The 27194-nt window shown below is 39.5% G+C and overlaps 1 protein-coding gene across 3 annotated transcripts in view; it reads right to left on the reverse strand.

The window, feature by feature from the left end:
- The window catches only part of CALD1 (caldesmon 1), a 183591-nt gene extending 157114 nt beyond the window's left edge, over window positions 1–26477 (reverse strand). For 2 of the 3 annotated variants that reach the window (XM_077770705.1, XM_077770702.1), the window contains exon 1: window positions 26369–26477. The gene's annotated coding sequence lies outside the window, so the exon portion shown is untranslated. Of the gene's footprint in view, window positions 1–25002; window positions 25098–26368 lie in introns of all 3 variants that reach the window. The other variant, XM_077770704.1, reaches the window with a different exon arrangement.
- Between the last annotated feature and the right edge of the window lie 717 nt (window positions 26478–27194).

Here is a 27194-nt window from a genome sequence, read left to right on the forward strand (position 1 = left end):
TTAAACATAAATATGTTGCCAAGATGCCGAGTGGATATTTAAATCATCCACTTCCTGTTTCAGTGCTATCTCTCTGTTTTGGAGAGGAACCAAAAATGTTTCATTCCTTTTGGCACTGCTTTCTTCATTTAAAAAGGATTTATACTTCAGGGGTTTTGACTCTAGGAAAAAAAAAAAACTCAAGCACATATTTTGGATGTCAGAATCTGAATGTTTTGACCCTTTCAAACAAAAACGCACTACTCTGTAGCCAGTGTGGCAAGAGAGCTAGATCAGGGGTAGAACATGTCCAAATGGGCTTCTAAAGTAACAAGCAAAGAGGGAAAATTGGCCCATCTACAATAACTTGTTTAGGAAATATTAAAAATAGCCCATCTAAGAAGCTGGTTTTTACTAGACCACTTGTAAATAGTTGTGTTTAAATGTAATTTAAGATAATCTAGTATTTCCATCATGCTAGAGCTATCAGTCAATTAAAATTCAAATGTGATGCAAACGCATCATGGCTAGTTTTATGAGGTTTTCATTAAAGTGAATAGGAGTAAATAGAAGGTTACAAATGATGTCTCTTAAAGAGTCTTCTTTGAAGGTTCCCAATCAGGATAAGGATTGGTGAGAAGTGAGTAGGGATAATTTCAGAGTGTCCTGAGTAGCAAAACAATCCATTCTATCAGCCTGTGTGGTTTGAAAAAACTCTTCAGGTGATTCTGATTATACTTGGCAACCCCTCTCCCGAGTTAAGATACCCCAGGGAGGCAGGATAATATTAGACATATTAATACAGTGTTAGTGAACATTCCTGTCTTCAATTAATTGAATTCAATTCAAAATCTGTTAACCTTCTACTCTGTGCTTGAAGCTGTGCTTGGCAGTAGAACTGAGGCAGGATATACGAAGATCATTGAAAATTATTCCTTCCTGATGGTGAAACAGAGAAAAGAGAGTAGTAAACCATACTGGTCAGTTACAATACACAGAGGTTTAAGATATAGGAACCCAGAAGAAGAACTATTAATTCTGACTGGGGCAATGGCAATAAGGAGGTAGTACGACTTGAACCTTGAATTATGGACTGACTTTCAATCAGTAGGGAGTGAATAAAAAAAAACAACAACAAAACACTCAAGACCAAGGAAACCATCTTCTTAGCTGAACATGTTGACAGACAAGTTATTGGGCAAATCTGTATGCAACCTAGGTGGTTCGTCATTCCTGCAAGGCCCAAGAGCTTCCAGAAGGCTTGCCCACACACACCTAGCCACAGTGCTGTCACCTAAAAGTGGATGGGGAAGCATTTTCAGACTATGAATGCAAAGGCTGAGAACAGAATGAAGGCCTGGACAGATCTCACAGGTAAACTTGGTGTTTTGTTTAACTGCTAATCATTTCAAAAACTGGGTGCAGGAAAGGAGAAGGCCTCCTACCACCACAAGGCAGAGCATTAATGAAGAAGTCAATGGTTTGAGCCTCTCAATAGCCAGTTCAATGGCTGCAGATTAGCTCTCTTCTCATGGCACCATCTCAGAGGGCACCATTTTGTTCTAGGGCACTGGGCAAGAGTATATGGACTATTGGAAAAACAACATGCATATATCTTACTGATAGTGAATTCATAGTATATATTCTTATAAATAAATCATGGTATAATTATAACCAACTGAAGGGAGGGAGAATAGATCCCTCAACAGACATAATCTGGCAGTTCAAAGGTGAGGCAGAAACTGAGAGAATTTAGAAAACACTGATTAAGACAGCTGAGAGTAACCCATAGAAAGATTTGTCATCTCCAACAATTTGATTTATTTCATATGGGTATGATTTAAATCTGCTTATTGAAAACGCAGGATTAGGCCAATTCAGTTGATTAGACAGGAATTGGCAACTAGTCATAATATGTTCACTTTTAGTTAGCATTTATGATCCTTAAGCTTATGCTACTTGAGAATAATATTCCTCAATTTAAATACTTTTATAAAGATTCAGTATCTACTAAGTGTTTTTGTGACCTTACTATATCTGTAAGCCATCCAAGATTCCTTTTCAAAGTTTATAGTCTTTGGTTTTCTAAATATTGTCAAAAGATGGGGGGGGGGAACCCTTAAACTCAAGGGTGTTCTTGTGGAATTTGGCTCCTACGTCCCATTTCTGTCTGTATAGCTTAATTTTTTTCCAGCAATGAAAATATGTTCTCATCACCTCTACAATAGAAAGCAAAATGTTGGCTCACAGCCTTTTGCGATTGTGAGTAAGCTGTCAAGGCATTAATATTTTAGTTGCTCCAAAGTTGATTTGAGGGAATTTTAATCTTATTTTCTTTGTTTTCCAAAGTGCCTACTCTAAACCTCTCTTTTCATGTTGGAAAATAAAAAATGACAGACATGGCTAAAACTGACAGTCAAAATATAGACAACTATACCCTGTTGAATGTGCATTTTGTTCTAGACAAAATGGTGTTCTCCTGGAAAAGACATGAGCTGAAAGTAATGTTTATCAGCTTGGTAAAAAATCTGTGGTTATGAGAGGAGGGAACTGATATTTATTGAACCTCTTCAGGCTCTGTGCTAAATTATTTGTATTATTTCATTTAGTTTTTATACCTCCCATTCATGCCATTCTACAGATGAGGAAGGGTTCACATTTTTACCTAAGTCTTAGAGCTAGTATAGACCTCTTGCCTTTTGTACTACACCAGGCTCTCTCTGGTCCATCAATCTAACCTATCAGCCTCAGCTGCCTGGAATACTGTGTTGAAAAAATGCTGAAGCCATGAGAAAGAATGCTATGCTTAATGAGCAATGCCACTCCAAGTCCAGAAGCAACATTGGTAGCAGGTATACAGTTTGCAAATATATTATTTGTCCCCTATATTATACACGAAGCTTATTGGTAATTTTAGTTGAAAGTAGGAAGCTGGAATGAATATAAAATCCTCATGGATTCTAGACTTAATATTATTCTCTCAGATTTTTCTATGAGCTAGTCTTTCCCCTGGTTAGACTATTTTCTTACCATTATTTTATTTTCATCCTAAAATCTTTAACTACTCTTTTTATCCTTTGGGAATGAGTCCCTCATCACCTATATTCAAAGAGTTAGCTCAGCATTATGATCAACATTATATTGTTGGAAACTTATTTTGAAATACTCTAGTGTAGACAGTGTAATCTATATGTGTGTAAAGTAATCTGTACCCTAGGAATTGTGGTCAATATGAAGGATCCCAGGTCGGGAGTATACACTTACACTCCAGAAAGCAGAAAACTAGTATTGAAATGCCACTGTCTAAATTCATTCCTGAAGTTCTCTAAGTTAGCATAAAGGACATAGAAATAATTTTTTAGTTACACATGTGTAGCTGTTCAATATATGTGATTGGGTTGACTAGAAGGGTTTGTATAGGCATCTCCATCATGGTGTGTACAGGGATTAAGAGTCTGGCAAGCCCTGCATTCAGAGGAGTGCCATAAATCCAGAATTCTATTCAGGCCTCTGCCCACTTGATGAAAGATTTGAGCCTGGTTAGAAGGGAAGCAGATTCTGCAGCCAGAATACTGTAACATTTGCCACAGAGAGAACCTTCTGCATAAGGTTCTTGCCAGAGCAAATAAAAGGATAAAGAGAGAGCTTCCCCAAGTGTACAGAATGGAGTTTGTAATTGTTTTTGTTCCTGCTAATAAATGTTTGCACATGTGAAGAATTTAGTCTCTGAGACTTGCTTCCATTATAGCATACCACATGGTATTGAGGTTATCTGAAAGGAAGCAGTGCCTACGTCTAATAATTGGAGACAATTGACATTCACCACGAAGAGCCAGACAAATCAGCTTAGGTCATTTTATAATAACCAATTACTTTGGGAAGTCCAGGAGAGACCTTTTCTTCCTCCTCTCTCCATTTCCCCAGTGTTCCAGGATCATTGACTGGGAAGGAGGGGAAGCTGTTCAACAGCCACAGCCCTACAACTCTTAAGTCACTGGACTCTAGCCTGGGGACAGTGGTACAGGTGGGAGCCAAGCTTTGAATCAGATATGAGATAACATTTCAACTTTAAAATAAACATTTACCTTCCTCAAGTTTAGGAGCTGGGCAAAGATGTAATTAAGAAACTCGTGTTCTCAGTGATAAAAGGAAGTTTGAAATAGAATAGCAAGAGGTACTAATAGATAAAAACAAAAGCATTTTGTCTCTATATCCTCAATGAATTGAGACTCCTCAATAAACCAGCCATGCTACCATGAAAAGAATTCCATATGGCTGAGCTAATGCTATAAGATATATACAGTCTGAGGTCTCTAGGTCTCCTATTCCTTCTAACCCTCAAAGAGCAGGATGTTCCTTTCTCCCATTGGAGGAGAATCATTCCTACTTAAGAGGTTGAGCATAGAAAAACAGAAATAAGAACCAGTGGCTAGCTCTTCTGACCATGATGAGTGTTCTCTACTTGTACATAAACACAGATTATCACCTTTCTGAGCATTTGCCTCCCACCATAGCTTTCATCTCAGAGAGAGGCAAAAAGTTACCTTTCAAAAAATATCCAAACCTAGGGGGTATCTGGGTGTCTCAATTTAGTGTCCAGCTTTGGCTCAGGTCATGATTTTACAGCTTGTGAGTTTGACCCCCACATCGGGCTTGCTGCTGTCAGCACAGAACCCGCTTTGGATCTTCTGTCCCCCCACTGTCTGTCTCTTCCCTGCTTGTGCTCCCTCTCCCAAAATGAATGAATGAATGAATATGTATATATATATATATATATATATATATATATATATACACATATNAATGAAGAAATAGGTGAATATCTGAAATTTGGAAAATAAAAAAAGGTATTGAGATATTCCAAAGCATTTGGTTTCACAGGCCAGAAGCCAGATTGTGGTTTAAAAATCAACAAAAATTAAAACTACCAGAAAAAAATTTCCCCTTTGGCTAATATCCCAAAATTACCAATTTGTCTAGTGACTTAAACAAACTGACAAATACAGAAAATTAATACTATAAAAATTCTAATGGGAAAGCTTTTTATGGATAAAATTGATGGCTAAGAATTGATAACAATACACAAGCAAATTTAGTCATTATAATATTATAATGTACTTTGTGCTCTAAGAGACAAGAATCTTAAATCAATTGCTTTAGATTTTTGTTTAACATGCTAAACTAAGCAGACCCAAGAAGTTCTTCTTACTTTACTTCAAAGATATAAATGTTACAGAAAAAAAAAAATAGGAAAAGCATTTAGAAATACTTAGATGAGCTTGAAAACAAGAGAGAAACATTTTTCCGATTACAAAATATCAAGGCAATTCAAAGACAGAGAGGTTAGCCGCAGTTAAACATGGGGAAGCATTCATTAGTAACATGACACAAAACTAACTGGGCTGCTGCATAAAGCCAAGAGCTGGGCAGGTGGTGTTCCATCTATGAACAGGAATAGAAATATTCTATCCACGGTAAGCTACTAATGGGAAAGAATCTATCAGCAAGGGGTAAACTCTGGGCTGAGCGGGGAATGTCCCTTTCTGTGTGAGGGAATGGGATCCAATCAGATTTTTATTGCCTCTGTCCCACATACGGATATCCAGCCAGGGATCAACAGGATTCTGGAAAAAGAAGGAAAGACAAAACAACAGAAAATAGGAACACAGAGGAAACAAAATATAAGTGACGTTTCCAAGGAAATACAAGATAAGGGAAGGAGGAAAAAGACTTAAGTGAGACACCCGGGTTGCTCAGTCGGTTAACATCTGACTCTTGATTTTAGCTCAGGTCATGACCTCACAGCTTGTAAGTTCGAGCCCCGCATCAGGCTCTGCACAAACAGCACGGAGCCTGCTTGGATGCTCTCTCTGTTCCCCCCCTTACCCCTCTCTTTCTCTTTCTCTCTCTCAAAATAAATATTTTAAAAAAAGAAATAAGAGAGCTATTTTCTCTCTTTTTAAAATTTTTTTTAAATGTTTGTTTATTTTCGAGACAGAGCATGAGCAGAGAGGGGCAGAAAGAGAGGGAGACAGAACCTGAAGCAGGCTCCAGGCTCTGAGATGTCAGCACAGAGCCCTACGTGGGGATCAAACTCAGAAACTGTGAGATCATGACATGAGCCAAAGTCTACCACCAGGTGTCCCACAGAGAGCTATTGTATTTCTAAAAAAGGATCAGGATATCATAAAAGAAACACTTAAAATGACCACAAAAGAACTGGGAATTCAAATTATTGTGGTTTAACATAGTGAATATAAAACCAAAAACAAGGAAATTTCCCAGTTACTAAATGAAGATATAGAAAAGTAGAAAATATTTGAGAGAATATAAAATCAGAGGATCAAGTGAAGAGACCAGGAAGAGAAAGAGAAAACATGGGAAATGGTGAGAAGGCATTATCACCAAAATGACATAAGAAAACTTCCCATAACTAAACTGTGTATTTTTCTAGATTGAATGCGCCCACTAAGTGTTCATGAGAATGAATACAAATTCAAACGTCACTAGGGACCATGAAAATTCAGAATATTAAAAATAAAAAGAAGATCCTAAATACTTCCATAGAGAAAACAAAATCTGCCAGCATATAAATATTTGGGAATCAAAATGGTATCAGACTTGCTAAGACTGCTATTGATGATTTAGAAAACAATGCAGGTATACTTTGATAAGTTTTAGGGAAAATGATTTCCAGCCTAGAATTCTATGCCCAACCTAATAATCGAATATAAGATAAATCAAAGACACTTATAAAATTATGTCTCTTCTATACCCATGTGCTGAAAACTCTCAGATGCTCTTCTCCATGAAAACAAGGGAATAAAGAAAGAGGAATAATGGGATCTAGAAAGCAGAGGATTCAAATTTCAGCCCACGTGCAAAGGAAATTCCTTTCAATCCTAGGAAGGAAATTCCTAAGATGACTGTGAAGTAAAGATTTAGAGCAACTAGCTGTGCACAAATCTAGAAAATTCCAAGATGTTTCCAGGAAGGATATCTTTCAATAAAAAAAAAAAAAGACAAACACCTGATGTGTTTGACTGTATAGAAAAGGGCTCAACATTCACATTAGTGATAGAACACTAAACAAGTAAAAGAAATAGAGTAATTGTTATATCATGGTGGGAGGAGGGGAAAGGTAGTAGTCTAACAAATTGAATGTAATTATAGTATGGTCAGCTAGAAGCAATATTTATACAGCCATAATAATGCTGGAAGGGTGAGGAATATGGTGTCTATTTCTGTAGCTTCTCTTCTGTCTCATGGATTTGTCTATTCTTACACCAATATCAAACTGCCTTGATTACAGTGGCTTTATTAATGTTATATACTACTTGTTAACTTCCTACAACTGGAGATAAAGATTTAGCACTTCTATGCTGTAGGGTATTTACATTTTCAAATAATATGTTCAATATGTTTTGTATAATAAGTACACTACATGGGATCTAACAATTCTGGAAAGCCAGGGATAACAGTGTATTCACTGTATTTTTAAAAATTAATAGTGGACCAATTGCTTGAAACTTGCTGTCTGAAGCTTGAAGAAAAATGTATTGAGCAAATTACTTGAAAATATAACTAACAAACACTGTTTAAAGTTAAGTTTATACTACGTTTTCAGACTTTTGGACAGACTATATATCATTAATCATAATAAATATAATGGATTTATTTCATATAGCTAATGATAAAAATATCTGAGAATATTTATAATTATATATATATGCTATTTATGAAATATCTAATTGAAAATAATTATAAAGAGGGGCACCTGTGTGGCTCAGTCCGTTAAGCATCTGACTTTGGTTCAGGTCATGATCTCACAGTTTGTGGGTTTGAGCCCCGTGTTGGGCTCTGTGCTGACAGCTAGCTCTGAGCCTGGAGACTGTTTCAGATTCTGGGTCTCCCTCTCTCTCTGACCCTCCCCTGCTCACGCTGTCTCTCTCTCTCTCTCAGAAATAAATAAAACATTAAAAAAATAATTATTATGAAGAAATATTGAAAATGAAAGTTTTAAAATTCATAAAGTTTAATAAGTAATAATAGAAAGATGTAGTATCAACATTAATAGAAGACAAAATAGAATTTAAGGAGAATTGATTAAAAGAATATTTAACCAGGAGGATGAAAAAATCATGAAGATTAAAAAAATCATGAACTTATATGTATCAAACAACATAGCCTTGAAACATATGACTAATTTTAACAGCAATAATGACTAACTTTGTAAGGAGAAATGGACAGATTCACAATGTCTGCAGGAGATACTGACATAGCTTCCCTGGAAATTAATAGATTCAGAAACTTTTAAAAATTATTTGCATTTTACTAAATTAATATTTTTATGGCCCCAGCTTTCTGTACCATTAAAATAGTATATTTGCCTCTTGAGTTTAACTAATTCCACTCTTTTTCATCTTTTCTCTTGTATTATGTTTTTTCTCCCCAGCCTTCTATTCATTTTCATCCTTTTGGCCCCTTTCCTATCAGATGCTGACAGCTTTTATAAATGTTTATGAACTCTTCCTTGTCTTTCTTGATGAAGGAAAACATATAAACACCATTTTCATCTATTCATCATCTATTTCCTCTGTGTACGAACTGAAATGACTTTGTCTGATCACTGTGATGGTACTTGCTACCGAGTCTTTTATAAATACTAAATGGTGCATTTTTTCACATTGTGTCCCAAGTGAAGCAGGTTCTCTTTATATACCAGAAGGCCAATCCAAATGACACATGTTTGCTTTATCAACCTCTATAAAAGTCTAGTGGTAATTTATATTGATTACATAATAAGAAACTCCATCCCTGGTACAACATGGCTCTTTCAGCTGCCAAGCCACACCTGTAGAAATGTTAACTCACATCTGGTTCCATAAATCTGTTCTTTCTGATCCTCTGGAGAGATATTTTTATGTAAACTATATAGCTGCATATGGAAAAGGAAAGGCCAAAGCAAATGGCTAAATCTAGCAACCATTTCCACTCTAAGACTTGAGCTCTTACTCTCTTTCTTGACTTTGATGTCTTCCTATTTAAGAGCTGATCCAATCATTCATTTTATGAAAAGTGTGTCTTAGCAGTTTTATTTATACTTAGGTAATCATCTCAAAGTGCTGATATTGTTGTGCTTTTAGAAGGTGGTAAGAACTACCTTTGAGTCAAGAATATTAGTTTTGCTAATTGATAAATGGATTCCTCCAATTTATTTTATATGAAGATACCAAGAAAGGTACCAACATTTCCTCATCATTATATATTTTCATTTTTATTGATTTCATTGTGTCATATCTCTACAAAAAGCAATTTTAAAAACAAACCAACTATAATGAATTAAAAAAAGTGGTTTCCTTGAAGGCAACTCATTTGTAATTACTATTTGAACTAAATTTAGCTCCCCGATCCAAAAAGCAATTTGCCAGTAAAAGCACAAGATTAAGGAAGTAACCGTGATAGAAAAGACAATAATGATCCTTATGAGGGAAAGTTATAAAGCCACAAATCCAAACAACAATAGAACTAGAAGAGACCATATATAGTTCAACCCCTTCATTATAAAAACTGATGTCTCAGAAGGTAGAGTCTCTTGCCTAATGTCATCAAGTTGTTCAAAGGTAGAAACTGAGGGGCGCCTGGGTGGCTTAGTCGGTTGAGCGTCCGACTTTCGCTTAGGTCATGATCTCGCGGTTTGTGGGTTCGAGCCCCGCGTCGGGCTCTGTGCTGACTGCCAGCTCGGAGCCTGGTGCCTGTTTCAGTCTGTGACTCCCTCTCTCTCTGACCCTCCCCTGCTCACGCTGTCTCTCCTAGAAATAAATAAAACATTTAAAAAAAAAAAAAGGTAGAAACTGAATTTAATGGATTCTTTCTGCTATTATTTGCTGCTAACTCATATTTCAAAGAAAGTTTGAAAGCTTAGAATATGGGAGGCTGTTACTGAGATGATTTCTATAAAGCAAGCCCCTCTATCATTTATATCTTAATAATAGGTATTTTTCATAAACTATGTGATATTTTTAAGTTGCCAAAATGTATAGATTTAAAGATTTGGGGGAACATGGATAAGAACTTTTTTTCTCCTTTGTTAGAATCAAAGCTCTTACAAGTAACTGTGGTATGATGCAACTTAAGAACAGAGTTTCGGCAATTCAACAGCCAGGCAAACCCTTTCACGTTAATGCTTCTGTCTAAAACTGTGGAGTGCAGTGGTAGGTGCTGCTAGATATTACCATCTGTTTGGGATGGCCAGCTTCAGTGACAGCAGCACTAGGGTTCCAACATCTGGCATCAGTATGGAGCAGGCTGAGGAATCTGCTAATGGTCTCAAGGGAAACAAACCAGAGACCAGAGGAGGTCCAGGGTATTTCAGGTGGAAAGTCCTCAGGAGACCGCAGGTCCAGATGGCATATGTTCAAGAAAAGAGTTTGTTTATGCAATTTTCACTGAAGTATTATGAGTTCCACCAAAATCTCCATAAAGTACGTATTACATTTTTACCATATTAAACATTATTCTGCTTTAAAGGACTTAAAAAAATAAATAAAGGACATCAGGCAAAGCTTAAGGCAATCCAAATAAAGAATGGAGTTGTGTTAATAATGCCATCGATATTATTTCATTAGTTGTGACAAATGTGCATAGTAACATTAACAATTTAGGAAACTGGGTGTGGGCATACCAGAACTCTAATATTCTTGCAACTCTTCCGTAAATCCAAAATCTATCCTAAAATAAAATTTTATTGCAAAAATAATAAAAATATACAATTTGACCCACCCGTATGATTGCCTGTGCAAGTTTGGCCCCAGCACACTTGCTAGGATCAAATATGCTTTTCTTCCTCTTAGTTTCTTAGAGCATTCTTAAACTTTAATGTATATGGCTATAGATATTATAATCAAAGGCATTACAAAGCACAGCACTGTCATATAAGTGATCTCATGTGTTAGAAATGTAAATGCTGATGAAAGACAATTTTAGTAAATCTGGGAGTGACATGATCCTTAGGTTTCAGATAAAGCTTGTAAAAAAAAAAACCTTTCTGACTATACTGGAGAAAAAGCTCAAATTGAATGGTAATCTGTCTTAATGATCTTTTTCACCTTGGGTTTTCAGACTATCTCAATTAAGGTAATTGTCAATATAGCTTTTAAAGGTGAGGATGGAAAGGAATATACTTGCCCCTGGAGCTAAAAACAAGCAAAGAAGGAAAGACTGAAATTGGGGATGGGGCAACCCCAGAAAGAGTAATTTTTGGAAATCTCAAATTCTAAAGTTTGAATCTAGAGAGTTTCCTGTACCAGTAGATGACTTTTATCCTCCAAAAAATCCCAACTAGCAAAAGCCTTCATATTTCAAAGGAAAAATAAAAGAAAACCGTGTCTTAAAGACCTTTTGCCACCTAGAATGCCTTTACAGTAAAGATCTCACTGCTCCCTAGCTGGGTGTTGTAGAGAAAGGAAAAGGCCATTATCAGTTTATAATTAGGAAGATGAAGGCACAAGGAGTCTGTCTAGAGTCATGCAGGCTATCAGCTGTGGACATGAGCCAGAAACTGGGGCCACTTTTCTAGCAGACCACCACCTAGAATCTGGGGCAAAATATAAGAGCCAAGATTCAAAAACTTGAACCTCACTGCAAATACTCTCAGGAAAAAGAACCAGCAAGCTAAAAACCATTCCCAATAGAAACAGTTATTGTTTTATTTTAACAGCATATCTAAGAACAGAAATATGGAAAAGTATGAAAGTTAGAACAAAATCTTAACCTCCCACACTTTTTCTCAAATACAGGTGGATCTGCAGTTCCAGGCTGGCTGATATAATCACTCTGTCCAGTTTTAGGGCAATAGAGAGCTCCTTGGATAGATATTTCCATTCCATCACTACTGTAACTATATACCTATCCTGCAGATGCAGTTGAAGTATCCTGATTTTTTCTTTTTCATATCTTTTTACATCTTTTTAAAAGGATCTATCTAAGCAACTGAGGCATGAGGCCACCACGGCTAAAGCATACGGCTACCAACAGCAGAACATTTCCAAATGTAGAAATCTCAATGGGAGAAGAAACAAAAAATAGAAGGAGAAGGAGGAAGAGGGGAAGGAGGAGAAGGAAAGAGAAGAAGAAAAGAGAAGGATGACAAAGGAAGGGAAGGAAAGGGGAGGAAGGTTAGAAGGAAGGAAGGAGAAAACTTTAATAAAACCCTTCCTTCCGTAAAGTATCTTCTTTCATTATTTTCTCCCCTCATTCATTAATTCTTGAGAGAAAGAAAATTATGGTCAAACCCTAAAGAAAGTAGGTAGATGAAAAGGAGAATAGCTTTTTCCAGCCGATATAGTGCTATAACTAGCAAGTTTTTCAGGTATCTATGGATTGGTTTCCAGTAATTTGCAAAAGGAAAATGTTCTGCATTTCTCATTTTAGAATTGAGAAGGAGGTTCAGGCCTTCCTTGCATGACCTAAATTGATAATTGAAGTTGTTTTTCAGAATGAACCATAAGCTGCACGTAACTGAAACATAAAACGAACTATACTTGAAAGGGACTTAAGTCAATGTTTATTCTATCTTTTTGCCTTGAAGTTTATTTCTACAGATGTTAAACCTACAGCAGCCTTGCTAGGCCTTTGGTACGTATATTTTAGAAGCAAAAATACCCCAAATTACTGAAGGCATAATGAAGGCAACAGCTTTGATTCTCATTTTCTCTTCAATTTTCAGGCCATAAATTTTCAACTCTAATTGTATACATGCACACGTATCAGAAACATATCCTGTAAGACCCCAGACATATACACAGAACATATCTACATAACAATTCTAGACACAGCTGCTTACATGGTGTAGAGGTTGTGCTAGTCTTGGGCAAAGGTGCTAAAATGGTAGACAGTCCAATAAGGGCTCCTCTGAGACCCAAAGCAGCTTGTAACAGTTGTTGGTGGTGGTGGTTGTTTGTGTATGTGCTCAGACATTCAGGAAATCTGTCCTGCACGTATAATGGCAGACAAAGTGGCCTCCCTGAGAAGCAGTTAAGATTGTACCAAAACAAGAGAGATTAAGGGAGAAGAAGAACTCAAGACCCAGAGGGAAGAGAAGAGGTTATAAGGAAAAATAGAACCACACATTGCATTTTTGGGGGTGGAAATAAAAAGAAGAATCAGAACACAATTTTTTTTTTTTTTTTGTACAGAAACAGAAGGAGTGGTTGCTAGTTGAAATGAGGTCTGTGCAGTCAGAAAACTACACCATAGTCCGGATAACTCTCCATCTGAGTTTGCCTGGGACAGTCTCCACTTAGGACTGTTATTTTCAGGAAATTATTAATAGCTCCTCCTTTCCCTATCGGAAATGTCCTGGTCTGGTTTGGATAATAAATGGCATCATCACCCTCTTATCCGCCACCTCTGGCCTAAGACGGGGCATAGCCATAAGTAAGACTGAAACTAGGAAATGGAACCATGAAGAGCTTTTAAAAGGGGGTAAAGAGAAACAATGGCTAAAGAAAAAAGGCATTAGGAGACAAGGTATAATGCATGGGCAATTTGTAATCAACTATGGCAAACATAGATAAACTAAGGAAGAATGTTGAGAGGAAAGGTATATAAAAACTTCAGGATGAATGCAGAAGAGACAGAAGAAAACAAAGACAAAAGACAAATGATTCAGAGCACAAATATGTGGAGGCTTCTAATATTTTCCCTTGTATATGGGGATTCATGGTTATGATCAGTATGTATAAAAATGACTGAAAAGGGCCATCCTTGCTTTCTACCCTGCACTGGCACACAAAGTCCTGTCTGTTGCTGCCTCCCAGTCAGCTGCTCCAAAGCTGCTTACATCCTGCTAGGGCTCTGCCTCTCAGACTCCCAGGCTGCCTCGGCCAAGCCTTCCCACCAAGCCCCCTCCCCGACTTCTGATTGCTGCATACCAGACTGTCTGCCACGGTGGTTTCACAGGCTTCCACAGATAGGCCACAGTATGTGAAGCTGCATTTCAGTGCGTCATTTCAGAGACCTCTTTTGACTTTTCACTGGATCAGAATTTTGTATTGCAAAAGGCAGTAAGTAAATGTCAAGAGCAAGTTCAAAAGGCCAAGTGTTTTCTAGCTAAGCAACTCCTAGACCCAGAGGGAAGAAGGAATACCACCAGCAATAGGGTCTTTGGCATTTAGAGTTCAGAAAATACATCGTACGGATTTCCACCACCATTTTGAACTGGAGCATGTTATAGGCTGAATTGTGCCGCTCTCAAAATTCTCATGTTGAGGTCCTAACCTCCATATCTCAGAATATGACCTTATTTGGAGACAGGGTCTTTACAGAGGTAATCAAATTAAAAAGAAGTCATTACAATAGGAGCTAATCCAATATGGCTGGTGTCTTTTAAGAGGAGGAAATCTGGACACAGATAAACGTGCAGCAAGAATGCTGTGTGAACATGAAGATGGCCATCTACAAACCACGGAGAAAAGCCTGGAACAGATCCTCCCCTCAGAGCTCTCAGAAGGACTGGCACTGCTGACACCTCGAGATTGGAATTCAGGCCTCCACAACTGTGAGACAAGAAAATTTTGTTGTTGAAGCCATCTGGTGTGTGGTGCTCTGTTACAGCAGCCCCAGGGAACTAATGCCTCAGAAGCAGTCTGGTCAAAGATGGGAGTGAGGAAAAGTTGACCAGACTTTTTATAGTGTCTTCCTTTCCCTGAGAAGACTAAGCAATGCTTCGCTGAGTTATCTAAAAGAAGGGGCACTCCCTGTGGTAAGACTGGACTGGTTGGTCCTTAGGAAATAATTTCAATTGCTCATGTCTCAGTATCTCCCTCCATGAAGTTAGTTACAGAGCTTGTGTTCTGAAATCCCCACTCTGACTGATTATTAAAGCAAAGAGTGATCACACTAATATTCTGAGTTTGATGCAGGAAGATCAAACCTACATGTGGAGACTTATTAATAAGTTCTACATCTGAAACCGGCTGGCCATGTGAGTGGCCTCTAACTTGTTGAGTCAACCTGTGCAGAGAGGTGCAGTCCCTGACTTCCCACCTGATCCTCACAGACTCAGCTCTGTCTTGGCTTTTTGAATATCTAACTTTGACATAATAAAAAACTAAAATGACTCATATATTTGGATAAAGAGTGTCATCTTTCAGTACATAATTCCAGAATATTTCCCCTGAATCAGGGAAAAGAGTGTAACCTGCTTGTTAAACTATCTCTGCTGCCAGGGAGGAAAAACACAAAAGTATTCCTGCAGGCTTTCTTTTATTTTTTTTTAACTGCAATAGGTCTAGATTCTCATCCTGTCTCTCACTTGAATTATCTCTTGAGTCAGTAGTGAAAGAAATGGTGTTTAGCCCTGCTTCCTTATATGGCAGGGAATGACAATGTACTTGTCTATTTGAACTGCAGTGTGGCTCTCTGACAAATTATAATGATTGGTTATGGAAACCTCCTGCTCTGGTTTCCATCGTATTCCTGAGGAAAGACACAGAACAGACAGCTGTAAGGAAATGGAAAGGGTTGGATTCAGGGAGTGGCACTGAATCTGGCTCTGCCATTTGCCAGCTGTGTGACTTTGGGCAAGTTCTTTAATTTATTTTACTGTCCTGAGGTGGTTCTCTTCAACTAGAAGTGCCTGTCACATAGTAAGTGTGCCAGCAAGATATCTGAATGAACTAGCTTACCTTCTTAACTATCTCTAACCTATAAGGGCTAGCGCTAACTATCCATCCCAAATTCAGTATTTTTCTCCAGATAAGTCTCAACTGTCTCTTCTGTCTCTCAGTCCTTCCTTACCCCTCCCTCTCTCATTCCAGGTCAAAAACTTAACTAGGGGCACCTGGGTGGCTCAGTTGGTTAAGCATTGGACTTCCGCTCAGGTCATGATCTCATAGCTCATGGGTTTGAACCCTGTGTTGGGCTCTGTACTGATGGCTCAGAGCCTGGAGCCTGCTTTGGAATTCTCTGTCTCCTTCTCTCTCTGCCCCTTCTCCATTTGCACTCTCTGTTTTTCTCTCTCAAAAATAAATAAACATTTAAAAAATTAAACAAAACAAAACAAACTTAACTAGAACCTACTAAGCCATCCAACCTCAAGAATAATAAACCCTGTTAGCCATATTAGATAAATATGATTTAGAACATGAAAGGCAGTGCACATCGAATGATAAGGGTAGTAAAGAAAACTCTGTGGCTGAAAGGAGTGGTGGAGGTTGTCTGCTTCTGCAGAGCAGGGCTGTGCAAGCTCTAGAGACACACCGATCTGGTTAGAAAGTGCTTATGCTGACCTGAAATAGGGCTTCCTATAACTGATATCTACTGGTCCTAGTCCTACCCAATGGAGAGCCTGACATGAAAGAAGTTGGTTTCTTCTGCTCCACTGACACAATGGCAATGGAGTAGCCAACCTGGGAGAGTGTGGCTTGGGGTATGAGAACTAATGGGAGTCCATGCCTATAGATAACCTCACAGGAAATCGTAGCCAACAGCCGATGATTTTTAATTTAGTGTCACATGTGCAAAGCAGTTTAGAGATATTATTTCTAATCCTTATAATTGGAGGAATAATTATTCCCTTCTTATAGGGGAAGAAACCGACTACAAAACAGTAAATTTGAGACGTAAACTCAAGTTATCTGGATTCCAAAGTTTGTTCTCAAATAGGTCACACCTCTGGAGCCATACACAAACCAGGGGTCTCCATCGTTAGAGTAATTAGCAACAGGCAGCACAGCACTGTGGACTATGGAGCCAGATTATCCAGGTTTGAATCCTGGCTCTGCCACTTACTAGCTGTCTGACCTTAGACATGTTACTTAACCTAACTGTAGCTTAGTTTCCTTATCTGTAAATCTGGTTGTTGTATGGAAATTACTTGTTTTATTTTTATCTAATAAATATCTATATGCTACTTAGCGTGAGCCAGGCACTGTTCTAAGCACTCAGTAACAACATAATTAGAGAGGAATCATTGAGTTCAAATGCGCATACTGGCTTCAGCGTTCTTTATCAAGAAGAAATTATGGGCATTTATTCCTTTACTCATTAGTTCTCTTCTATGTGTGGGGTAAGACACTTTTTTAGTTTCAAGTCACAGCACTGAAAAACCCAGACAAAAGTCCCTGATTCATGGTGCTTATAAGAAATAAGAAATAATCAACGAGGATAAGAAATAATCAACAAACAAATAACGCAATGCACAATAATGCAATCATGAGCATATATTAAGAATCTGCATGCAATGAAGTAACAGAGGTATTTTGACTGGCTCGATACCAGTCAAACCAACTCGATACCTTAGGTGTGTTCATAAATGTTTCACAACAAGCTCTGGGAGGTTCAGGGAGAGGAGGGGAGTCTGATTTGCAGCATTTGCTAATTTCAGTGGTGTTTTTCCATCATATAGATAATGTAACTAACTTCCAGGTCACAGATAATAATAAGGCATAAGAAAATTATTAGGGAGGAATTAGTTTTGAGTATTTATTACCTTGGCTTTTAATATAATTTAATTATAAGTTTATCTAATTTAACTTCTAATAATGACATGTTTAACAGCTGATTCTCAAAATCTTGAAAATTTAACAATTGGCTTTGGGGAACTAGTATGAGCTGGTTTCCCATGCTACTGTTTAGGGTGCGTGGAGAGGGAGGACAGTGTCAGAGGGACATGAGACTGAGTCAGTGTGGTGTCATTATGCATGTGGATCCCAATCGAATTCCTTGCTCTTCTCCAGCGAGCCCTGCCTTCACGTACACAGTGAAGCCCTGCTCTGAAAACCTAACTGTCTTGGTACAAATACAGCAACAATTCTGGCATTCTTACTGGACCAGGATACTCATGCAGAGATACTTTTAGTTCTATGACCCTTAATGAATATAATTTATGTCTTTGGTGCTCTGAGTACGGTAGAGTCTTCTACGTAAGTTACACTTTCAGGATGTAATTCCTTACTGTTGACCTTGGAGATGGATTTTCAGTTCTGCAAAAGCATTCGCCTGAGACCTCTTGTCTCTTAGGGCTCAGATACTTCCGAAAGGGCCATCCACAGAAGCGCCTAAACCAGAGGCTGTGATGGCCCTGGCCTCAGAGGAGATTCAGGGGGAGGGTGGAGGAAGCTTCTTCCCTCTTCCTCTCAGGATTTGTACATTCCTTACCACAAGGCTGAGGACAGAGAAAAACATCTTCTGTTTTAACTGGTAAGTTAAATATCTAAAGTAATCTAAACATTCTAAGGACAGAAATACGCAAAGAGAAATTTTTTCCTCAACTTACCCCTCCTCCAAATCCTAAATTTCACTTAGTAATGGTGGCTGGAATAGGAAGTGGAAATACTATGAGAAATTTTATTCTTGCCACATTTCCAATGCTTTACAAAAGCAAACACTGGAAATCTCATCAGAAAACTTGACCTTACAGGGTTGATAGCTTTGTGCCCAAACCAAAAGAGTTTGGGTAGCCAGAGGAATTTTCAGATAAATATTCTAGCTTTTGCGAAGAGACTCTTTGGGAAAACTGATTATTTGGAATATACAGCTGTAACTTCCAGAAAGAAATTACTCAAAACTAAAGAACTAGGCTTCTAAGGAGTAAGTCACTCCATATATCTACTATAAATTATTTTAAGCATAGATGTACAGAACTGTTTCTGAGCCAGGGATTTTAGCAGAATCACCGGAGAGTTTTTACAAACTACAGATGCTGGGCCTTGCTCTAGACCTACTGAATCACAATCTCCAGGGAATGGGACTCAAGGATGTATGTTTTCAAAAAGCCCTACAGTTGATCTTGATTAAGATGCTGGTTAAGATCTACTGGACTACAGATTAAAGACAAATTGGGCTATAATGTATAATCCAAATCCATGGGCTGTTAAAATGGAGCATTCTCTCTTGCTTCTTACAGGGGAAGTAATCTGGTAGACTGAAATGGTTAACAGCCTGGTACTGAGGAGGTGCGTGTTTCAGAACTACCTTTGCCACTAATTAACTGGGAGAACTTGGTCAAGTCACTTGGTTTGATGTGCCAGGAACAGTGTATGCATTAATGAAAAAAAATATTCTTGGCCTTATAAATCTTACTGACGGTAATCAAAGAAATGTAAAATGGCATGTATAATTTTTTTTTTACTTTTTATAGTTTTTTATTTATTTTTGAGACAGAGAAAGACAGAGCATGAGTGGGAGAGGGACAGAGAGAGAGGGAGACACAGAATCTGAAACAGGCTCCAGGCTCTGAGCTGCCAGCACAGAGCCGGATGTGGGGCTCGAACCCACGAACCGCAAGATCATGACCTGAGCCCAAGTCGGACGCTTAATGAACTGAGCCCCCCAGGTGCCCTATAAAATGCATGTATAATTTTACTTGGTGTGGCTAGGCTTTAGTTTCTATCTGGAAAATGAAAGATCCTGGTTCTTTTTTTTTTTTTAAAGCATTTCTTCCTAAAATCATATATTTCTTGTCCCACCTTCCACATAATGTACATCTTAAGTTCACTAGCTGAGTAAGAAAATACGATACCAAAAACTACTATGAATTCAGTAACTATTTTAACTACTAATTAACATTTTGTCATCATAATGCATCTAAATAATTAGAAAAATAGTAGCACATATTGTGTAAGATGTATTATTTCCTCAGTTTGTCAAAAACATTTGCTGCATATAAGGATTTGTTAAGCTCTTGTAATGATTTTGTGGCCTCCCAGGGATCCCACGTGCAGAGGTAAGGAACCTACAGACCACATCCAGGATGTGAAATACATGGTACCTGAGTAGTAATGTCCCTTTATTTCCACAACAGACATCACTGTCAATGACAGCACCTGTTGGCTCCAGTGAGCCTGGGACTCAGCCTCAGAACCTTTCTCAACACTGTTCCAGATGGTCCCTCCCAATTGTTGGGAGCTGGCAAACGGATGAAAAATTATCTGCACCCCCTGGGCTACATGCCTCCTGAGACCCTGCCCAGCTTTGAAAATATAGGATACATGTATTCAGTTCTACTGTCTTGAGAAACACAAATGACTTCTCCCTTCTCCATATAAAAGTACTCCAAATATTCGAAGACATCCATGTGGCCCCTAATTCTCCTTCCTTTGGGATTAACAGCTCTAGATCCCTTATCTGTTCCTCATATTCTGTTCTCCTGACCCTCCTGGACCGCCTTTGATACTCATTCCAAGAAGCATATTTGTGAACGCTTCTCTGAGGAACAAGCCAAGAGTAGAGCACATTGTTTTGGTTTGGTTTGGTTTTTTTACTTTCCGTGACAGCCATCATACAGGTGTTCAGTGAATGAAAGATCACACTACAAACACTGCTTAGCACTGAAACTTCCACTGAGTATGCTAGCTTTTATGCATTAAGCTTATGAAGTACTGTCATTTACATTGAGAGGTAGCAGTTTTTATTTATTACAATTATTAAGTCATTATTTATTGAATTTTAAAGATTGCCTTAGTTTGGGGGGAGGCATAGCACACCTATGACTCATATGAAGTTTCTTGCCAACAAAAACACTCAACTGTTTTTCTTTAGAATCTTTCTCAAATGGGTAATTCTTATTTTTTCAATTATCAGTGGTGCAAGCTTCCAAGCTAACCTCCTTTAAGATTGGTTCACCGGGCAATGCCAGAGTGGTCATCAAATACTGTATGACCTTGACACTGAGTGTATGCCCCTCCAGAAATTCAGTCACATGAAAATCAGAATGACCTTCATTGATAGCTGTTGGACATTTAAGCTAATTTGCCTTCCATGCCTAACTTTCTCTTCTAAGAAAAATTGGCCACTGGCCTTTTTATTTTCTCCAGGGGGGACGATGTCTACTGCTCCAGACCCACTGGGAATTCAACCATAAGCATTCCAGTAACCTCTGATACCTTCTCCTGTTAAGGGATTTGCCAAAGACAATAGTTATCAGATGAACCAGTCAGGTCTCCTGTCTCAGAATCTGATCGGGAAGCACAGAAGGAATTTTCTAGTCTGTAGAACAACAGGAAGAAGCAGCCACGTGTACTTCAGCTGAGTTACATTAATAGAGGCACAGAGGTCTCTGCTGAGATACTTGTACCCACCTTGATTTCAACCCCATTCTCTTTGGACCCCAGCCTAACATGGCTTCTGTTCTTGGATTTCCTTGTGATCCCATCCCTTTAATAGGCCATTTGTGTCTTAGAATCCTGTCCCTTCCTTTGAACTACCGAAGCCTAGTAACAGATTCTATTTGTTCTGAGTGCAGTGCCAGGTACTCTCACCCATGTTACCGTACCATCTGCACACTGCCTTGCTGTGCTGGCTCTTGGTCTCTAAACCTCTGCCTGCCTTCTGGTTTTTGCTGTTTTCCTTTTATTCAGTGGGCTGTGATCCACATGTTAGTCCATGGTTATACTTTACATCCACCCCCGCGGAACTCACGTCCTTGATGCTTCTGGTCCCTGGACTCTTGGGCACTTTGCCCTGGTCCTACCCATCTTTTAGGGCACAGGTGAGGTCTGCCTAGTTCTCCAGATTGAAACAAAGGAGAGGGAATGTTATATGTGGGTGTGAAAGGAACTAATTATAAATTCCTACTTAATATGTCCCTCTCCAAGTAAGATGTTTTCCTTACAGCCAATGTTTTCATCTGTATATTCACAAAACAATGCCAGAAGCCTCAGGGAATGATTAAAAAGGAATTTATCTTCAAGTTATCCACCACTGAAATATATATATATTTATATATTTACATATATATATATTTCAGTGAGAGAGAGAGAGATTCATACACACATACTATATTTGTATTTAAAGAAAACCCATTTACTAAATGAGTGCTTACTAAGAATAGTCAGTTCATTTAAAATACCCCTCCCCCCTAATATTTATTTTCCTCCAACTACTCCTTGACCTCTGCTTAGCACTCCTTTTATTAAGCTCTTGGTGTTCTCTCAGCATCTCCGGAGCCGTCCCCAGCCTCTCCAGTCCCCACAAGCTCCCCACCGAAAACTGCTTCTCTAGAGATGATCTCCCTTTCTTTGAAATGGAGGCCATATGACATCATCTCCTTCCATGTATCTGTGTATTTACACCATCCTTTCTTCCTTCAGAAAGTCTCGCAAACAGGAAGGGACACCTCCACCCATGCTCTGTTCCCATCCACCTTTATCTCCAATGGGAATCAAGACCTTACCTCACTCCCCAGCCCATCCTCCCCAGGCTCATGGCTTCTCACCTGCCAATAACAAAAGGTGGGTTCACAAAGGACCTCGAGGGCTTAGAGTTTTTATCAAGTTTCAAAGGTATCCATGGCAGTAACGCAGGGAAGAACTGCCAGGGCTGCCCCCTCACCTCCCTACATGCCAACATCCATCCTTTCCTTCCTGCCCTCCCCCCACACCACGCACTGCCAGCCAAAGGTGAGTTTGGGGGTGAAAAGCAGAGGGACTCGTCTCCAGAGAGGCTGCTCCAACATCTACTCTGGCTGCTGTAACTTTTCCTCGCTCTGCCTCAAAAAATTGAAGAGGTCTTCCCCTATCTTGACCCTTCTGCTGTTCTCTGGGCTTCATCCTAAAGCTGGGGCATTGCAAATTGTCAGTGTTGGATCAGGAAAGCCCTTGTGTGGGCTGGAGGGAGGGGCTAGGGAAGCTGGGAGAGATAGAGGACCCGAGGTAGGGAAGTTAGAGAGGCCACCAGGGGTCAGTCACAAGAGAGCCAGCTGGGGATGCTAAAGACTGAGGGAAACAGAGGAGAAGAGGCTAGATCCATGGAGCAGTCTGCTCTCAATACCAACAGGAACCACAGCCAGGTGCTCCTGATTACCTCACCCTCTCTGCGAGGCCCAGGCTTGACATGCTGGGATTAGTTCCATGCTTTTGGCTAGAGGCAAAGAAGCTGCCTCATTTACTAAGGCCTTTCTGTTGTCAGCACCTTGTCATTGGTCTTCTACTCAACCAGATCTTCAGACTTCTTGGTTCCTGGATAGGGCCTTGCACCACTGACGACCCACCTTATTCTGCCTCCTGATACTTGTGTTCTCTTGGTCACTGATCACCAAGGCCAAAATTTAGACAATACTGGGGTGGACCAGTATTCCCTGGACTCTGAGCTCAGGGTTCTAGAAAGATTTAGGATTCAGGAGGGACCACTCAAGGGTCCTCAATTATGAGGAAGGAACAGATAATCAGGGATACTAGGTAAGAAGTGGAGGGTACCAGTCAAGATGAACATAATGTCCAGAGGCCTCAGACTGCACACATGTTGAAGCATATAGCCTACAGCAAAGAGGGGCAAACAGCCTCATCTCATTTGGACATCTTAACTACTATGCGAGGTAGGAGAAGCAGCAGAATGCCCATTCCACCCATGAGGTCGAAGAGTTGATGGCTTCCTCAAAGGTCTGGGCTATCCGAGAAGGGAACTAGTGCTGGGACTGAGCTCTCATGGTGGGGCTCCTAAGTTAAGCCCGAGCTACAAGTATCTCCTTCAATTACCCAAGGACTCAGAACCTATGGGCATCTCTCTAAAGGCAAACTTGGATTAGCTTCAAAGGACTTTCAGGAAGTATCTAATAGTTCTATTTTTAGGCTCTAAGAGAATTTACCCAGATAACTCTTTTAAACTCTGAAAATTCTTTGGCAACATCTAACCTCCTCCTTAGGCCTACCATGCTATTTGCATACCATTTGGTCAGCATTTTCCCCTGTCCGCCCACCATGGCCTCACCCCAGCACATTTCCAAGACACGTGATAGACTGCAGGCGGATGGGGATCGAGCTAATTCCTTTACATGCCCGCCTCTGTGTCACTTTTCTGCCTTTCTAAAGAATCACTGATGAACAGCCATGCAACCATGAGGTTGTCTCCATGACAATTATGTGTGTTTTTTAAAAAAGACCTACCGAAGGGCACCTGGGTGGCTCAGTCAGTTAAGTGTGTCTGACTCTTGGTTTCAGCTCAGGTCATGATTTCATGGTTCCTGGGACTGTGCCCCACGTCAGCCTCTGTGCTGACAGCATGGAGCCAGCTTGGGATTCTCTCTCTCTGCCCCTCCCCTGCTTGTCGTCTCTCTCTCTCTCTCCTCAAATAAATAAACTTAAAAAGGAAAAGTCCTACTGAGGTGCATTTTAGGCGTCTCAAAGTAGAGACCACCCAGGTTGGACCCAGGACTAACCTATATTATCTGTCACAGAGCAGGAAATCCTCAGGCCAGTCACAGAAGCCAATCAGAATTGTTAATAGCCTCACCATCAGGACAAGCTTTATGTATCTCATTTAAATCCTTTATGCTGCAATTTGAACCTGTTCTCTTTAATGCAAGAATTGTGTATTTATTTAAAGAAATTTTTCAATCTGAATTATTCAATTTATTCTATTTACTCCACTGGCTTTGAACAATGGAAACAACCCAGAATATTACCTATGGATCAATTCATTGTACATTCCTTGTGTGTACTGAGATCCATTTTTCATTAGTGACTTTTTGTTCTAGACCCTCGCCACTGTGTTTCTCTTTATTAAAAAGTTTTGTTAAAATGATTTTTTTTTTGCACTGCAGTCTCATTGTGCTCCACTTACCTCCCCATTTGAGGAGATATGTTCTAGCAAATATTCAACTGGAGGAAAGTAGCACAAAGAGCCGCCTAAAGTTCAGTACAAAGTAAAATATCAAATCCCCTTGCTCTATCACATCACTATAGGAAGTAGAACACTTATTTCAAAAAAATGCCTTCTTGTGGTTGTTGGGGGATGGGGAGCACACAAGGAAAAGAGGAGAGAGTGGTGGCAGCAAAGTCTGAACTTTCAGGGATTTGGAAATCTTGGTTTCAAACTGGAATTTATACTCAAATCCCAAGATTATAGATTTCCTTCCAAACTGCATTCCCTACATGGTTTAGAGAACAGTTGAAAAAGAAATTGCTCTCCATATTTTGATTGACATTAAAAACACTGTGAAAATAGTTTGGAACTTGATCTCTTTGAGGGAAGGACAATAATCAAACTATAGCCTTCGCTTGCAGCCCTTTCTCCCACACTTACTCAGAACTGTTCCAGGAAAATTCACAGGGAACTCTGTTCTCATATATCACTTCTAGGAGGAGAGAGGCATTCTCAAGAAAATTATCCCCAAACTTCTAAATACAAAGAGAAAAGATCATTTAATGAATCTCAACACAAAGCCACCTCACTTGACAGAATAAAGTCAAACGGAGTCAGTTGTTTGGAGCTGGAAACCTTTAATATCCAGCTTTATTTAAAAATTATCAGGCTTGCCCTTCTTGCCACATACCACCTAGTCCTCCCTCAAGCTCTAACCATACACGTCTGGTTTTGCCAAACACATTAGAAAGATTTTACTATTCCAGTTTACAAGTCCATCTGCATAGCCCTATTAACAGAAGGGATCTATGAATACCAAGTACTTTATTCTCATCCACTTTTTTTGACCATGTATTACCATAGCACAAAAATGCCCCCACCCTTTACAATCAGCTCTTTCTAAAAGGAATTCTAGGCTACTACCAACTGGCTGCCTTGTACTACTGTTTAAGATGCCCAAATACGTCTGACTATCTTGAAATGAAAGCCTGCTTCTCCCTTTCTGGAACACACTTGCAAACTACATCTTTTCAAATTCTCTAGTCAGGGGCACATTTCAAACAGAAAAATAAGATTTGTGAAGAAATAGTTTGGTAGGATGTTAAATGCGATTTCTAAAAACACACCCACTAGCACATGCATTCTCTCTTTATTAGGTTTTATAGGAAACAGACCTTGGTAGGCATCTTCCTGTCTTGGCAAATATCAGATCAGTTACATTAACCCAACTGGTGCTAAATGCTCTTTCCACAAACTCTGACCTTATTTCCTTGCAGGTCGAGAAGTCCAGTCTTAAATACTGGTAGCAGAATAATATGCAAATTCTTTTGGTTAAGAACCATTACGTTTTGGCTTCTCATTAACCTAAAGAGTTGTTGTTTCTAAAGCAAAACCTCTTTAAATCTCTGGTTAAAAAAAAAAAAAAAGATGCAGGCGAGACCACTGGTGTGGGTAGACTGGCACGGGACGCCTGCTGACCCTGGCCTGTGGCTATCAGGTAGAATCCACATCGCACTCCCAAACAAAAGGCTTTCCTTATCAAGGTTGTCAGGGTCCCAGAGTATAAGTCTCTATGTGATCCCTCCTCCCGTCCCAGCTCCAAGAACAGGACTTGAAATCTCATCCTGTTTTCTTCCGGGAACATCTGCAGGGCAGCAAAGCCCAGTCTGGCTCTGAGAATTTGCATGGTTTATTGGCTTTTCCAATCTTGCATCTCCAGCTACCTTAAGCAGGAATGCTGACTGAAACCCGGAGAAAGCCCCCAGACTCTCCGGAAGAGATTAAAAGAAAGCCCTCGGTGGCTTACCTCTCAGGCTGCAACTTCTTCCTGGGGACTAAGTCGGAAAGGAAGGACTGATTTCTCCAGCAGGAGCACAGCAAGAGGGCAGGCAGGCAGGCAGCCTAATACACACTGCTCTATTCAATAAAACTCCAGACCGCCCTTCCTTAGCCCCTCCCAGAAGTCCATGCTAAGTGAACACATATCCCCTATGTTTACAGTCGGCAGTCGGTGGTATGCATTGTCCTGTAGTTTTTCTAATAGGCAGCCAATGACGACACCCCGGCCGAGGTGGATGCAGCCTGCCTGTGGAGATGCCTGTCATTCCCTAGGCATGCTCAGGAAATCACTCATCAGAAAAACCAAGACCTAAAAAGCTCTGAAACTGCGTGCAGGCTGCCAAAACCAGCCAGCTACATGCCCTTTTTTGGTTATCCTTAGCAGGGCCTCTGGAAGTGAATCCATTGTCAGGAACAATCATAAGAAATGTTAATCTTGGAGAAAGAGGCTGTCTTGTAGAACACAAGCGCAACTTTAAAAAAGAAAGCACGGTCTATGAAACGAGAAGTTAATAGTCCATATGTTTAGTGGGGTGGGGGTGGGGAAGGCTTTTTGATCGAGGGAGCCTTAATAGCATATTTCTTTGAAAAGTAGCTGTGTATACAAAATGAAATTAAGTTGTTCTACAATTTTAAAGCTTGCAATGGCCAGGACCCAGGTCTGGTGTACAGACTAAATTCTAACCTGAAAGAGGCACAGCCCCCTAAAAATATGTCTACATGTGTTATAAAAACAACTGACAAAAAAAGCTTAGGTCTTTTTTAGTAGGTAATGTTTTCCAGAATAAGTGTAG

Source organism: Crocuta crocuta, unplaced genomic scaffold, assembly GCF_008692635.1.
Source record: "Crocuta crocuta isolate KB4526 unplaced genomic scaffold, BGI_CrCroc_1.0 scaffold266, whole genome shotgun sequence".
In the NCBI taxonomy this organism is placed as follows: Eukaryota; Metazoa; Chordata; class Mammalia; order Carnivora; family Hyaenidae; genus Crocuta; species Crocuta crocuta.